Source organism: Vombatus ursinus, unplaced genomic scaffold, assembly GCF_900497805.2.
Source record: "Vombatus ursinus unplaced genomic scaffold, bare-nosed wombat genome assembly UNPS02010639.1, whole genome shotgun sequence".
NCBI lineage: Eukaryota > Metazoa > Chordata > Mammalia > Diprotodontia > Vombatidae > Vombatus > Vombatus ursinus.
Window position 1 is genome coordinate 257,941 of NW_020950417.1, and position 13,670 is coordinate 271,610.

A 13,670-nucleotide genomic window follows, 5' to 3' on the forward strand; every position below is an offset into this window, starting at 1 on the left:
GGATAACTGCAGCCCTCTCTTCCCGCGTAGCTTCTGCCCGCCAGTTGAAAGCAAGAAACATTTTTGACACCCCCACAGTTTTCGGGCTTGCGCTTGTAGGGCAGAAAAGAATTTTCTGATGGTTGTTGCCCCTTCGTTTTTTTTAAATCAAGAATTTAATGAAACGCAGTTTGTGTTTTAATATACAAGTAAAGGTTGATTTGTGAAGTTATATAGAACTACACCTAGGATAGGGCAGCTGGTGCTTTTTCCCAGGGTGCTGGTTTAGAGGGCACTGACAGCCCTTAAATTTCTTAAACATACTACAAATAACAGCTTAGCATCTAATTAGCAGGAATAATTAGGTAAAGTAGGGCACTGTCAGATAAAGCCAGGCTGCAGTCTTCCTTTGGCTCTCATACATACCACAAGAAGCTTTACCTTGTAACAGAACAGCCTCTCTTTGTGTATTTCTGCCCCACAATCTCAAAAATTTGAGAATTTCATTCTTTAGAGCTCATCTCTCTTGGGCTTAGAATTTAAAGTCCATTGGATCCTACCCATATTTTCTCTGACCCTTTGAAATCTGCATTCCAGTACTCTGGAATGTTAGACTATGCATGGATTTCCTCTCATCACAACTTCAGCAAGGGGGTGTGTGGTCATTTTCTTCAAAGGCTTTTAACATATCAAACTCCCATCCCCAAACACAATTGGTTCCTTTTATCTGGTGACAGATCCAGAATAGAAGCTCCTTTTTTTTTTTTTTTTTTTTTCTGTTTCTTCACCTTTTGAAAGATGAATTGTCATTGAGGTAAGTCGAGAAATTACTTGTTGCTTTGTGTGGGGGTATAATGAGCTTCAGAAGATATCCCCATCACAGTTAATCATGCTTTTGTGCCAGGCTTATGCTTATTCTTCACTCACTACATCTCTTTACTCTTTCTGTCCAAATGGTTTGTAATATACGCCAATGACATCCTTTCTGTTTCTTCCTCCATTGATCTTTCAAATGCTCTACCACACTTTCCCATCTGTTTTCTGGATGTCCTCACATTCCTATATCTTAATGCATAATGCTAACCTCCCCCATCAAGGAAATTCTGTAGACATGATATACTTAAATTTTAGCAAAGTATTTAAGAAATTCCCTCATGCTTTATGTACTAGATGGACAAGTCCAAAGTATAATTAGTGTGTTAATGTCAACTTGGAGATGTCTAATGGAGTGCCCCCAAAGACTTGCCCTTGGATTTGTGCCATTAATGGTGGTTTAGGTGAAAACAGGTCTTCAGTCAACCAGCTTTTATTAAGCGTTATTTCAAGTATTGCCTAAACAATGGGAATGCAAGTATGGTATATACTCAAGCTCCTACCCCAACTCTCAACCCTCACTTGAATTGGCACATCAGGACCTCAAATGGAAGCTGCTACATCTCTCAGGTTTGACGGGTTGCAGGGATGGGCTTGTCAAAAGAATGAATGAATTATTAAATGTTTGTGTCCAAAGCACTGTACTATCCACACAAGTAGAAAAATAAGACAGTTCTGATCTCAAGGAGCTCACATTCCAATATGGGAGTCAACACATGAAAGGTTTCATGGCCTTAGAATGCAGTGGCAAAGCAGATGGTAATACCTCTTTATTATCATTTCCACTGATAAGAATCTCCAGTTTCCAATGTTGAACCATTTGGCAGTGCAAGAGACTTTGGTGGCAAGAGCTTTCTTTTCTGGGTCTTCAGTAGATGTGGCTGTAGCACCTGCAGGAGCAGTTACCCGGCTGCATCTCCAAAAGGGATGCTTCCCAGAATGATGATTATGGACTGGAAATCAATAGTCAACAAAACCCAGAATTTATTAAGTGCTTATTATGTGCTAGGTGCTGTGAATACAAATAAGAATTGATTTATGAAATGAGGGCATGCATACCCAGTTCTTTGGGTCCTCATGAAAGAAAAACTATGATTGGCAATGGGGAAACAGGGTGGCAATCAAATAACCACAGAGGGTACAGAGACAAGCAGTGATTGGAATACAAAAGGAGACAGGATGGGATGGTGAGAGAAGACATTGGGAAGAAGAGGATGGGGAGGGGGAAAGGGAGGAGCAGAGGAGTTCACTTACATACCAATAGATTAAAGTTGGGAACACTAGGTAGCATGGACCCCACAGAGATAGAACAATGCTTTGGGGGAGGGGCAGGAGCCTGAGGTCTCATGTTTTTGGTTTTTTTCCGAGAGAAACGGAAATGGATTCTCATCTGTGCCACCTTGGGGGCTCATTGACATATCCAAATCATCTCAGTTATCAGTAAAATTTTAACATGTTATCCCAAAGTTAACAGCACCTTTTGATGTTTGCTGGTCTGGAACTGCAGAGGTCTGGAATTTGTCTGGGATTGACATAACAGGACCAAAAAGTCATGATAGCAGCACCTAGATGGCTTTGCTAATTCAGCACCCATTACCTAGATGTGAAGTTTGGTTCATATATAATACTATCTGTAAATTATGCTTCTTTGAGCTTTGTATAGGACTTGCAGGTTCCCTTCTGCAATTTTATTTCCTGCTGTTGCCCCTTAATACTGGCTACTTAATATTAATGACTTAAAGGGAGTGGTTGGTCAGGGGGACCAGAACAAGATGTAATTTTAACACAAAATACAAGCAGACAGTCCCTGCTTTCAAGAAACTTCATATTCTAATAGGCTCAGACGACACACAGAAGGAAGGTGAAGGGGGAGGGTGATGTGGTACGGAGGATGGTGGCCGGCACTGGAGCATGAGAAAGTCTGAAAGTTCAGCCTTTAAGGAATCAAGACGTTATTGGCCTGGGTACCTTTCTTAAATGGAGGTTCGGGTAGGAGCCATCCAATCACCGGGAGAAGCCCCAGGTGTGGAGGGTACTTCCAATGACTGAATTCTAAGGCTGGAGGGAACTTCCATGATGAAAAGGTTTCTGGAGTTTGATCCAGGAGTGCAGCCTGGAGGGGAATGAAACTAGGGCTATTCCCAAGGCTCTTAGTTTCAGGATGCTAGGCTGTCTCCATCAGAGTCTAAAAGGAAGTGACGGTAAAGGTGATGAAGCTGGTTTGACTTATCCTGTATATGCTGCCTCCTGTCACTCCCTCAGGGTGCCTTGATGTTTCAACTAGGCTGGCTTACCTGCCTTGTGAGTGCCAGCTGGTTGGCAATTAGTTGGGGTTGGTTGGTCCTTTCTTCACAGAAGTTTGTTCCTTAGGTAGTAGCTGCAAGGGTAAGGCTGAAAGCAGGAGCTCTGGTCTGGGGTGGGGGTGGGGGAGTACTGCCACTCCCAAAGTCCTTGCACTTACCCACCTGTCTATGGCAACTGGTCAATAGTTGTTGACTGGTGGTGATGAGGAAATGAAGATTGAAGCTGAAATAGAGATTTGGAGTTGAGAGAGATTTTGAGAGTCTGGCAGTAAAGAGGAAGGTACAGGGATATCTTGATCTGGACCAAAAAGAGGTGTCAGGGGTCCGGCGGGCAACCAGAGAAAAGAAAGAGAAAGCAGGACTGAGCTGTGGCAGATAAGGGGATCTCAGAGCAGAAGACGTAGACTAATATCACCAATTGTACCCGCCTCCTTAAGGATTAAGGGAAGTTTCAAAAAAAAAGATCTGCTCTTTCCCTAGCTTCTATCAACAGAACATATTAATATACTATACGGCTTCTTAACTCAAATGTCTCTTCAACCATCAAGAGGCCAGGGCTTAACTAGAGATACATATAAATGTAAATTAAATCAGAGAGCCAAGTTTTGCCTAAATATTAAGAATTTTCCCAACTGGGGGCTCAGAGCAATTGTGAATGCACTCCTAACTTTCCATGTAATGTAAGCTCCGTAAAACAGTAGAGAGAATCACATGGACCTTATGTGGCTCCTCAGGCATAAACTGAGCTAATTATTGTAAGAGGATGTTATACCAATGGTCCAATTAACACATTATATACAAGTATGCCTAAGAGGGAGTTTTAATAGAAATGCATTGGAGACTAGGTGAGATGGGGCCATTGTCTGCTTCACACAGTTGAAATAGTGCTGGCCTTTGAGTCAGAGTCTTCTCGCCCCACGCATGACCTTGAATAAGTCATTTAACTTGTATAGGTGTCAGTTTTTTCAACTGTCAAATGAGGAGGTTGAGCATCATAGCATCTGAGGCCCCTTCCAGCTCTACAGCTATGAACTATGAATGATGAGCTAATTAACACACTGGAGTAACGGGAGAAAAGGGACACCCACAAAGCCAAGGGGTAAGTGGCAGCTAGCTCTCAGCCAGAGAGAATAGCTCAGCCACTAAATAGGTCATAATTATATCAATAACAAACATATGTATATGTATGTGTGTATATATATATATACATATATATAACCATTTTTATTTATTATAGTAGCTACAGTGTAAAGTGCTGGGAATACAATAAATAATTCTGTTCTCTCAGGTGCAGAAGGAAGCATGCATTGTTAAGCCTACATGTTAGTTTGTTTTGCTTGAATACACTTCTTATGCATACAGCAGGGTTCTATGAAGACAGGGCACTAGAAACTGACAGCAATGTTTAAAATGTTTCATTAACATTTTTAAAAAAAGATTATCATAAATATTCCTTTGAAGGTACGCTGGATTCATTGAGCAGTAGGGAATGAAAGTAATCTGGGAAGAAATTTATCCCTGTGCAGTTTCATTCAGTCTTTCCTTCTCCCCCACTCTCCCAATAAATAGGTCATAATTATGTCAGAAACAAACATTTAATAGATATAATTTATCATTTTTACATATTTATTATAGTGACTACAGTGCAAAGTGCTGGGAATATAAAAAAGTATCCCTCACAGCCTATAAAAAGGCTAAGGTATGAACACAAATAATTACTGACCTGGTTCAGTTGAGGAATAAAGGAAAAGAGAATGCTCATACTCCATGAGCTACAATTTATTAATATCAATGCAAACTAGTGATGAAAGGACCTAACAAGGATATGTATAGAAGGTCTCTAGTAATATGCTCCAGGGAGCTATCTTTGGTCTTGCACTGTTTATCACTTGTATCAGTCACTTGGATAAGGGTAAATATAGCACATTTATGAAATTTTCAGATGACAAAAATCTGATAGGAGTATTGCCCTGAATGATAAAGTTGAGACCTCCAAAAGATTTAGAGCAGTTAGACAAAACTGATACAATGAAATTTAAAGAGGTCTTTAAGACTTTAATCTTACACTTGGGGAAAAAAAACCCCACAATGGAGCAAGAATTTATTAAGCATATAATATATTCCAGACACTGTGCTAAGCACTTTGCAAATATTATCTTGTTTGATTCTCCCAGCAATCCGGGAAGATAGGTGCTATTTAGTAATATTACATTTTACAGATTTTTTACATTTTACAGATTGAGGAAAGTGAGGCAAAGAGAGGTTAAATGACTTGCCCAGCTAGTCAGGATCTGAAGCTGAATTTGAACACAGGCCTTCCTGACTTCAAGCCCAATGGTCTATCTACTATGCCACCTAGCTAATAGGAGAGGCATGGCTCGGTAACATTCTCTCTCAATAAAATCTAGTTATTTTAGTGAATGCAAACAATATAAGTCAATGGTGTAATATGGCAGCCCAAAGTGCTAATGTGATCTTAGGTTTCATTAAGAGAAGCAAAATGCCAAGAACAAGGAGGTGATAATCCCATTGTACTTTGTCCTGGTGAGATTCCATGGGAAGGATTGAATTCAGTTCTGGAAAGCACCTACTAGGAGGAATGTCAATAAAATGGAGAATGTCAAGAATGGGAAATTATTCCGTGAAATGCTATATGGTATCAAACAAGCAAGTACCAAGTATTTATTAAGCTTCTACCAGTTTAATAACCCTATTTTTAAAAAAGTTAGTCTGCTATGACCAGTTCTTGGTTAAATTTTGCTGCCTTATTTGGAACCATGTCCAAAGGGCTATAAAAATGTGCATATCCTTTGACCCAGCAACAGCACTTCTAGGGCTGTATCCCAAAGAGATCATAAAAATGGGAAAAGGACCCACATGTACAAAAATATTTATAGCAGCTCTTTCTATATGGCAAAGAATTGGAAATTGAGGGAATGCCCATCAATTGGAGAATGGCTGAACAAGTTGTGGTATGTGAATGTGATGGAATACTATTGTGCTATAAGAAATGATGAGCAGGCAGACTTCAGAAAAACCTGGAAAGACTTGTATGGACTGATGCTGAGTGAAGTGAGCAGAACCAGGAGAATATTGTACACAGTAAACAGCCACGTTGTGCAATGACCAACTTTGATAGACTTAACCCTTCTCAGCAATGCAAGGATCTAAGACATCTCAAAAGTCTCATGATGAAAAACGCTATCTACATCCAAAGAAAGAACTATGGAGTTTGAATGCAGATCGAAGCATACTATTTGCGATTTTTTTCTTCTGTTTTGTTTTATTTCCTCTTTCTTGTGGTTCCTCCTATTAGTTCTAATTCTTCCTTACAACATGACTAAAGTGAAAATATGTTTAATAGGAATGTATATATAAAGCCTATATCAGATTGCATGCCATCTTGGAGAGGGAGGGGGAGAAAAATTTAAAACTCAAAAGCTTATGCAAGTGATTGTTGATAAATCAAAATAAATTAATAAAATATTTTTTTTAAAAATCTTGCTGTCTTTTTGATTTATTATCTGGATTAGGGGTGGGGAACCTTTAGCCTCAAGGTCACATATGGCCTTCTAGGTCCTTGGGTTTGACCTTTTGACTGAGTCCATGTTTTACAGAACAAATCATTTATTTAGAGGATTTGTTCTGTAAAGTTTGAATTCAGTCAAAGGGCCTCACTTGAGGACCTGGAGGGCCACATGTGGCCTTGAGGCTGCAGGTTCCGTTAATAACTCCCTCCTTAGGGCAGCTAGGTGGCACAGTGGATATAGCACCAGCTCAGGGGTCAGGAAGACCTGAGTTCAAATCCAGCCTCCAATCAAACACCTGACACTTACTAGCTGTGTGACCCTGGGCAAGTCACTTAACCCCAATTGCCTAAAAAAAAAACAAAAAACAAAAAAAAACTCCCTTCTCTCAGCCAAGAGGTCAAGAACGGCATTTATTTGGCTCAAGTGACGTGAAGTCATCTTTTACTTCCTCCTTACTTCGATTGAGAATCCATTCTCTGTTCTCCATTTTGTCATTTTTATTTCCAGAATGAAAGCCATTCGTTCTTTTAGGCAGAGAAAACAGGAATTAATTCAACACTGTTTCTCTGTTGTTGGTTGTCACGTCCACTCACTTCAAACCAAATTCCTACCCCTTCTTTGTTCCTTCTTTTTCTTCCCAATTTAGCTTTTCAAAAAAATTGTTGTGCTTAGCTTCCCTTAGCAACCTCAGCACTTTCAGAGCTTCAGTTCTCCAGACACTATTTTTACAGGACCATGGCATGTTTTTATATTCCTCCTCTATTACCTGTTCTTGCTTCCAGCTACTTCCTTGCTAGAGATGGCCCAGGAGGCCTTTTCAAGCTAAGGTCTTTAAAACAGGTCTCAGTTTGACTGAGGCGGCACCCACTCAGTGACTTTTTTATTAATTAAAAAAATGAGGCAAAGAATGGCCTCTTAAAAAAAAGAGATCTGGGACGGGAAGACCCTCAGGGTTTCTGGCCAAAACTGAAACAATTGTTATTTATATTCATTCTCAGTCAATCAGGGCCCATACAGTAGCCAAGTAGGGCTTGGTCTGGGGCTAGAGTGATGTGGGATTAAGGTTGGTCTTTAAGATAAAAAAATCAAAAATCCAAGGTAGATGGTGGGTTGGAACTTATTTCTACCAGCTTTCCCTCCTCCTCCTCCAACTTGGGTTAGGTTAGGTTTTTTTTTTTTCTCTGAACGTTAGCTTTCCCCGAGATTGGTCCAGAGGACCAAGGTTCAAGTTTCTTCCTACTTGACACAGCTTCTCTGGTAGCCTCTGGCTGTATTGATGTGGCTTCCTACTCACCCCTAAGGGCATAAAAAAAGTCCTTGGGACCCATGTCCCAAAACCAAGTATATTGCCACACCCTGCCCTGTTGACCAGACTGGTTTCCCAATGGAGTTGAGAGATCTGTTTTACCCCAGATAAGTGCTGGAATACCCTTGTTGAACATTCTTTCTGGGCTGTAACTAAGCAAATCTCCTTTGTTAGCTGTTGAATCATCTAAGTGCCTCATTCCATCCTATACCTAATCTGTCCTAACCTGAGTCACACCCGGCCTGAAGAGTTGGTGAGGTCTCTACCCCTTCACATACAACAAATCTCATTATTTCTCCTCGTTTTCCTTTGTCTGGAGAATTTCCTTCTTGAGCATCTCTCAGCTCTCCTAGAATGACTTCTCCTGTGGAATTTTATTCCATCCCTATTTGCCTTTTCTCTAAACCCTTTGAAATTTGCATTCCCCACATGTATTGTATAAGTCAGACTATGCCCAGATCTTTTTTCTCCTTGATCATAAACTCTAGGAGGGAGGGATCCCTTCCTTTCTGGGGTTCCCATTTTATCTGCCCCAGCAACTAGTCTGTCCCTGTTAGTGAGCATCAGATCCACAGCAAAATTTCCTCTTGTTGACTCCTCCAACTTTTGAAGGATAAAATTATAGTTCAGGCAAATCAAGAATTTACTAGCTTATATCAAGTATAGGGTGCTCAAAAATCTTAGTGCAGTTTTAAACTGTTAATCAATCAAACCATAAACATTCATTATGTGACAGGCACTGTGCTAAGTGCTGAGGAGAAAAATAAGAGGCAAAAGACAGTCAAGGTAAACTATTAAAGCTTAAAACTGCACTAAGACTTTTGGTACACCTTGTATAATACAAAAGATAAGGACTAAAGGTTCGTGAGAGGGTAAAAACCAGATTAAGTCAAAGTGTTCTGAGAAATTCTGGGGAGGGAGAGAACATTTTTACTTGGTGGGGGAAGGGGAATGAAGAAAGGCTTCCCGAAGGTGGTGGCATCTAAGCTGAACTTTAAAGAGAGAAAAATATTCTGAAAAGCAGAAATGAGAAAAATGCATGGTTGCTATTTGGAGGAGGGGCAAGGGATTGTGGGAATTCAGGGAGGCAGGGGGCAGAATAGAATAGCTAGCAATCCAGTTTGGCTGTAATGTCAAGTATAGGAAAGGAGAGTAATGTGGAATGAGGCTGGAAAGGGAGGTGGGTAGAGATTTTGGTGGGTCTTCAATGTCACCCAGAGGTGCTTGTATTTTATCCTTTGGGCAATAAGAAGTCACTAGACGGTTTTGGAGCAGGGGAGTGACATGGTTAAAAACATGTATCTTGGGAGGATGTTTTGGCAGCTGTGTGAAGAGTAAGAGTAGCCTGCCAAAAACAGAATCCTGGAGGAGAAAACCAAAGGCATCTTTATTGATTGATCGACTGATCAACAATTACTAAGTGTCTACTACGTGCCAAGTGCTGTGTTAACCTCTGGGGATAACAAGAAAGGCAAAAACAGTCTCTTCCCCCAAGAAGATAAAATTCCAAATGGGGGAAACAAACTGTAAATATACACACACATACATATGTATGTAAATATACATATATACATACATACATATATATGTATATATGTATGTGTGTCTATATATATGTTGGATCGAAAGATCAATTACTGAGGAACAACTGGAATATTTTCCATACGTTGGGTAAGTCGACCTAGCATGATTTCATTCGTCTTTAGGATGCCCTCCCGACTCTGTGAACTTCCTCTACTATAACCCTTGCCAGGTATCTTCATCTTCCCCACCCTCACCCCTTTCATTTTTCTTTTATGAGATGTCTTTCCCCACTAGAATGTAAGCTCCTTGAGGGCAGAAATCTGTTTTTCTGCTTGCATTTGTATTCCCAAACCCCAGCACTGTGTCTGGCACATAGTAAAAGTTTAATAAACACTTGTTTACTTGACTTGAAGAAGCAAAGACAAATAACAAACATTTCTCTCCCTCAAGGAATTTACATTTTAGTGAGGGAAATAATGGATGTACTGATGGGTAAAATATAAGAAAATCTAAGGGAGAAAGGAAGAGGACTGAAATCTAGAAAGACCAAGAAAAGTTGCATGGAGGGGATGCCTCAGGGGAGGCTCAAATAATTCTAAGGAAAAGGTGAGATGGGTTTAGATTCCAGGACAAAGGTCTGGAGGTGGGAGATGGGATAGTGAGTTCAGGTAATAACAAACAGGCTGGTTTATCTGGAATGTAGAAAATGAGAAAGACAGTAATATGAAATGAGTCTGGAAAGGTCCTCTGAAGTCACACTGTCAGACAGTCCAATAACCAGATTTGGGCTGGGCATTCTGGTCAAGGTATGTAAGGTTTTGAAATTTAAAGCCTATTGATAAGCTTGGAATGCCTCTCCAGCTCCTCTTAAGAAAAAAGCATCTAATTTACTTCTTGGTCTTTTAGACTGTGTGTCTCTTGGGATGCACACATTAAATTTCAACTCCTCTGTTCCTCAAACTTCAGGATCATTTCTCCTCCTTCCACTAGCTCACAGAAGGGCTCTCCCTTCTTTCACCGAGGCTTAATCCCCCAACCTTCACTCGATTTCATTCCATCCCGCCTCCTTCAAGGTTTTGAAGTCATCCCCCATCTCTCTTGGGCTGACTTTCTCCCTCATCCCTGCTCCCTTCCCACTTGCCTATAGACACTCAAATGGACCCAGTCTTAAAAAAAAAAAACCCAAAAACTTCTTGCCCCGTTTAGTCAGTGGAGCTATCGTCTCATCTCTTTTCCCCTCTCTGGTACTAAACTTACTGAAAAAGTTGTCTATGCTCTTTTCTTACCATCTACTTTTTCAACTCCTTGGGTTGGACTGGATTTAATGTTTGAGGGAAAGGTGACAGTTTAGCAGTCCTGGTAACTTAGATCACCAGGATGCATAAGGATTGCTAAGAGCTCATTGTTTGGAGTGGTCATTGTTCACAAGGTGGAATATACACTTTTGGTGTCAAAAGATGGTTAGAGATCTCTTTAGTAGAATTATCTAGTGTTCTTTGCTTGAGTTGTCTAAATTTACTGCTCTTTTCTAAATGAGCTGGACATATATCAACAAACATGAGCTTATCCATATACAAGAAACCTATCCATATACAAGGAACCATATACAATGGACCTTTTTTGAAGAGATGCTTTGTATTTTTTAAAAATGTAAAATTGTAGATGCTGTGATGACTTAATAGAGAGTATCGAAACAGTCTCAATTTTTGTTTAAATGTTTATTTATTCATTCATTCACTCAAGAAAGCATTTATCAAACACATATTACTTAGAAGTCCTTTTCATCTCCAGATCTATGACTCTATGATTGATCCTTGAGCATTATACCAAACACTAGAGATACAGGCACTTTCTCCATACCAGAGAAAGACAAAAGTGGAAGTCCCTGTTCTTGGATGGCTTACATTCTACAGAGAGTATAAGGCATGTACACAGACAAGGAAATACAAGATATTTCAACTAAGGACAGAGCACTAGACTCTGAGACTTCCCATAGAAGGAAGAGCCTAAGCAGGGTGCTAAGGATCATCGGGGATGAAGGGAAGCCTCAGAGAGAGTACTCCAGGTATGGAGGCAAAGGTCTGAAGAGGCTCTTCCAACAGAAAAGGCCATTCTGCCTGGACCAGAGGGTGCTTGAAGAGGACTAATCTGAACAATCTGGCTAGGTAGGCTGGAGCCGGACCGCCATATTTTCCTAAGTACATTCTGGTCGCCTTGAGCTTTTATTAGTGTTCTGACCACATATAATAGAAGTCTGGATATGCAAGCTTGTGGTATTCCAAAACTTCACTTGTCAGTCAATCACTTATTTGAAACTAAGAAGACATTTTCTCAAAGAAACAGTATGGTTTAGATTCCCTGCCATTTTCCCAAAGGATTATACTCACCCAATGTAGTTGAAATTAGCTTAATTCATACTTCCCCACCCACTTGACCTTCTTAGTGTCTCTATGGAGTATTTTCTTGTTCTTCTTTCCATAGTTCTGTTACATTATCGGTAAGTAAACTTTGGGGGGAAGAGGAGGAGGCTTTGTCTGGAAACCTAAGCCCTCATTAAATATTATTCATTTAGGAAAAGGTGTCCTCAAGCTGCACGGGAATGGGGTCACTGAGAACACAGCTCTTCTCTCTTCCTCATCGGTAATGGCAGCCACTACTGTGGGATAAGATGCATGACCTTGGGAAAGTCCTTTCTCAAGGGCCTCAGTGTCCTCCTCTGCAAAACAAAGAAGTTGCCTGAGATGAGGGGTTCTTAACCTGAGATGCAGTAAGCTTGTTTTTAAAAATATATATTTTGATAATTGTGTTTCAATATAACTGGTCTCCTTTGTCATCCCATGTACTTTATTTTATGCATTTAAAAAACATGACTCTGAGAAGTAGTTACCAGGCTGCCAAGGGGTCCAGCACACCCACAGATGACAGTGTCAATGGTCATCTAGTAAGCACGTTCCAGGTCTAATTCACAGAATCCTGGGAGTCTGACTCCCCAGCCTTTTTTTTTTTTTTTTTTAAGGTTGACTAGCACATAGTTGGGAGAGAGCAGTGAGAGCTGGCTCCCGCCTGCCCACCCAGGCTTCCTTCCCATCACTCTCCTCCTGGCCTCTTTGCTGTGGGCATTCTCCCTGCCCCCTACGGGCCCTGGATTTCTTTCCCCTCTTAGGGATGCAATTCCCCAGGGCCCATGAAAAGGGGAAGTCAGAGGCCCTGGCTCATATTTGGGTTTGTGCAAAGCCTGGCACACATTTTTACCTTTGGAAGCCTAAGGGATTTGGGGTCACAAGAATAGAGCCTGATTCATGGCAGCCCCATTTGCTACCTGCATGACCTCGCTAGGACTCAGTTTGCTCATCTGTAAAATGAGGAGGAGGAGGGAGAGAAATGTAGATTGGTTCTGTGTTTGAAAGCTCTCTGGGCCTCAGTTTGTTCGTCTGTAAAAAACGAGGCGGAGTGTAGACTGGACCCTCTCTAGGCATCAGTTTGCTTATCCGTAGAAGGGGGGAAGATGTAGATTGGACGTGCGTGCAATCTCTCCAGGCCTCGGTTTGCTCCTCCGTGAAGAGGGAGGAGGAGGGGCTGGTCCGGTCTCGCGCTCAATCCAGGGGTCAGAAGCAAACCCCGGGCGGAGCCCCCGGGCTCCTTCTTGTTTGCTCCGCCTTTGGGTTACGCTGGCTGCGCGCAGGCCGGAGGCGCCGGGCCGGGAGCCGCCAAGGCCGAGCACGGCGTGGGCCTGAGAGAGGGCTGCCATGCTGCGGGGGAAAACAGAAGGGAGCTGGGGAGAAAATAAGCAAAAAAGAAAAAAAAAAGTTACGACTCCGCCGGGACTCGAACCCGGAACCTTTGAATCCCTTCATCCTCTAGAAGTCCAATGCGCTATCCATTGCGCCACGGAGCCACCTGTTGGACTCGGTGCGCAGCTGCCACATAAAGCCAGAGGCGAGGGCCCACGCCCACCCGCCGCTGCCTCAGCCGCCGGCCCGGCGCCCCGGCCCAATGCCGGTGCCCCGTCACCCGGTGGACGACGGAGGGACACACTCGGCCCGGCCCCGCTCGGAGCCTCATCTTCCCGGGAGCCCCGCGAACTCCGAGCCCGCCGCGGCTCCCGCGCCCCTCCCCTCCCCGGCCTGGCCCCTCCCGGCCGCCGTCCATCGAACC

At 42.1% G+C, this 13,670-nt stretch overlaps 1 non-coding gene across 1 annotated transcript; it reads right to left on the bottom strand.

The window, feature by feature from the left end:
• Positions 1 to 13,325: 13,325 nt before the first annotated feature.
• TRNAR-UCU lies at positions 13,326 to 13,410 on the bottom strand. The gene is given in 2 exon segments: positions 13,326 to 13,361; positions 13,374 to 13,410. It is a non-coding gene; the product is annotated as a tRNA-Arg (tRNA).
• Positions 13,411 to 13,670: the final 260 nt, after the last annotated feature.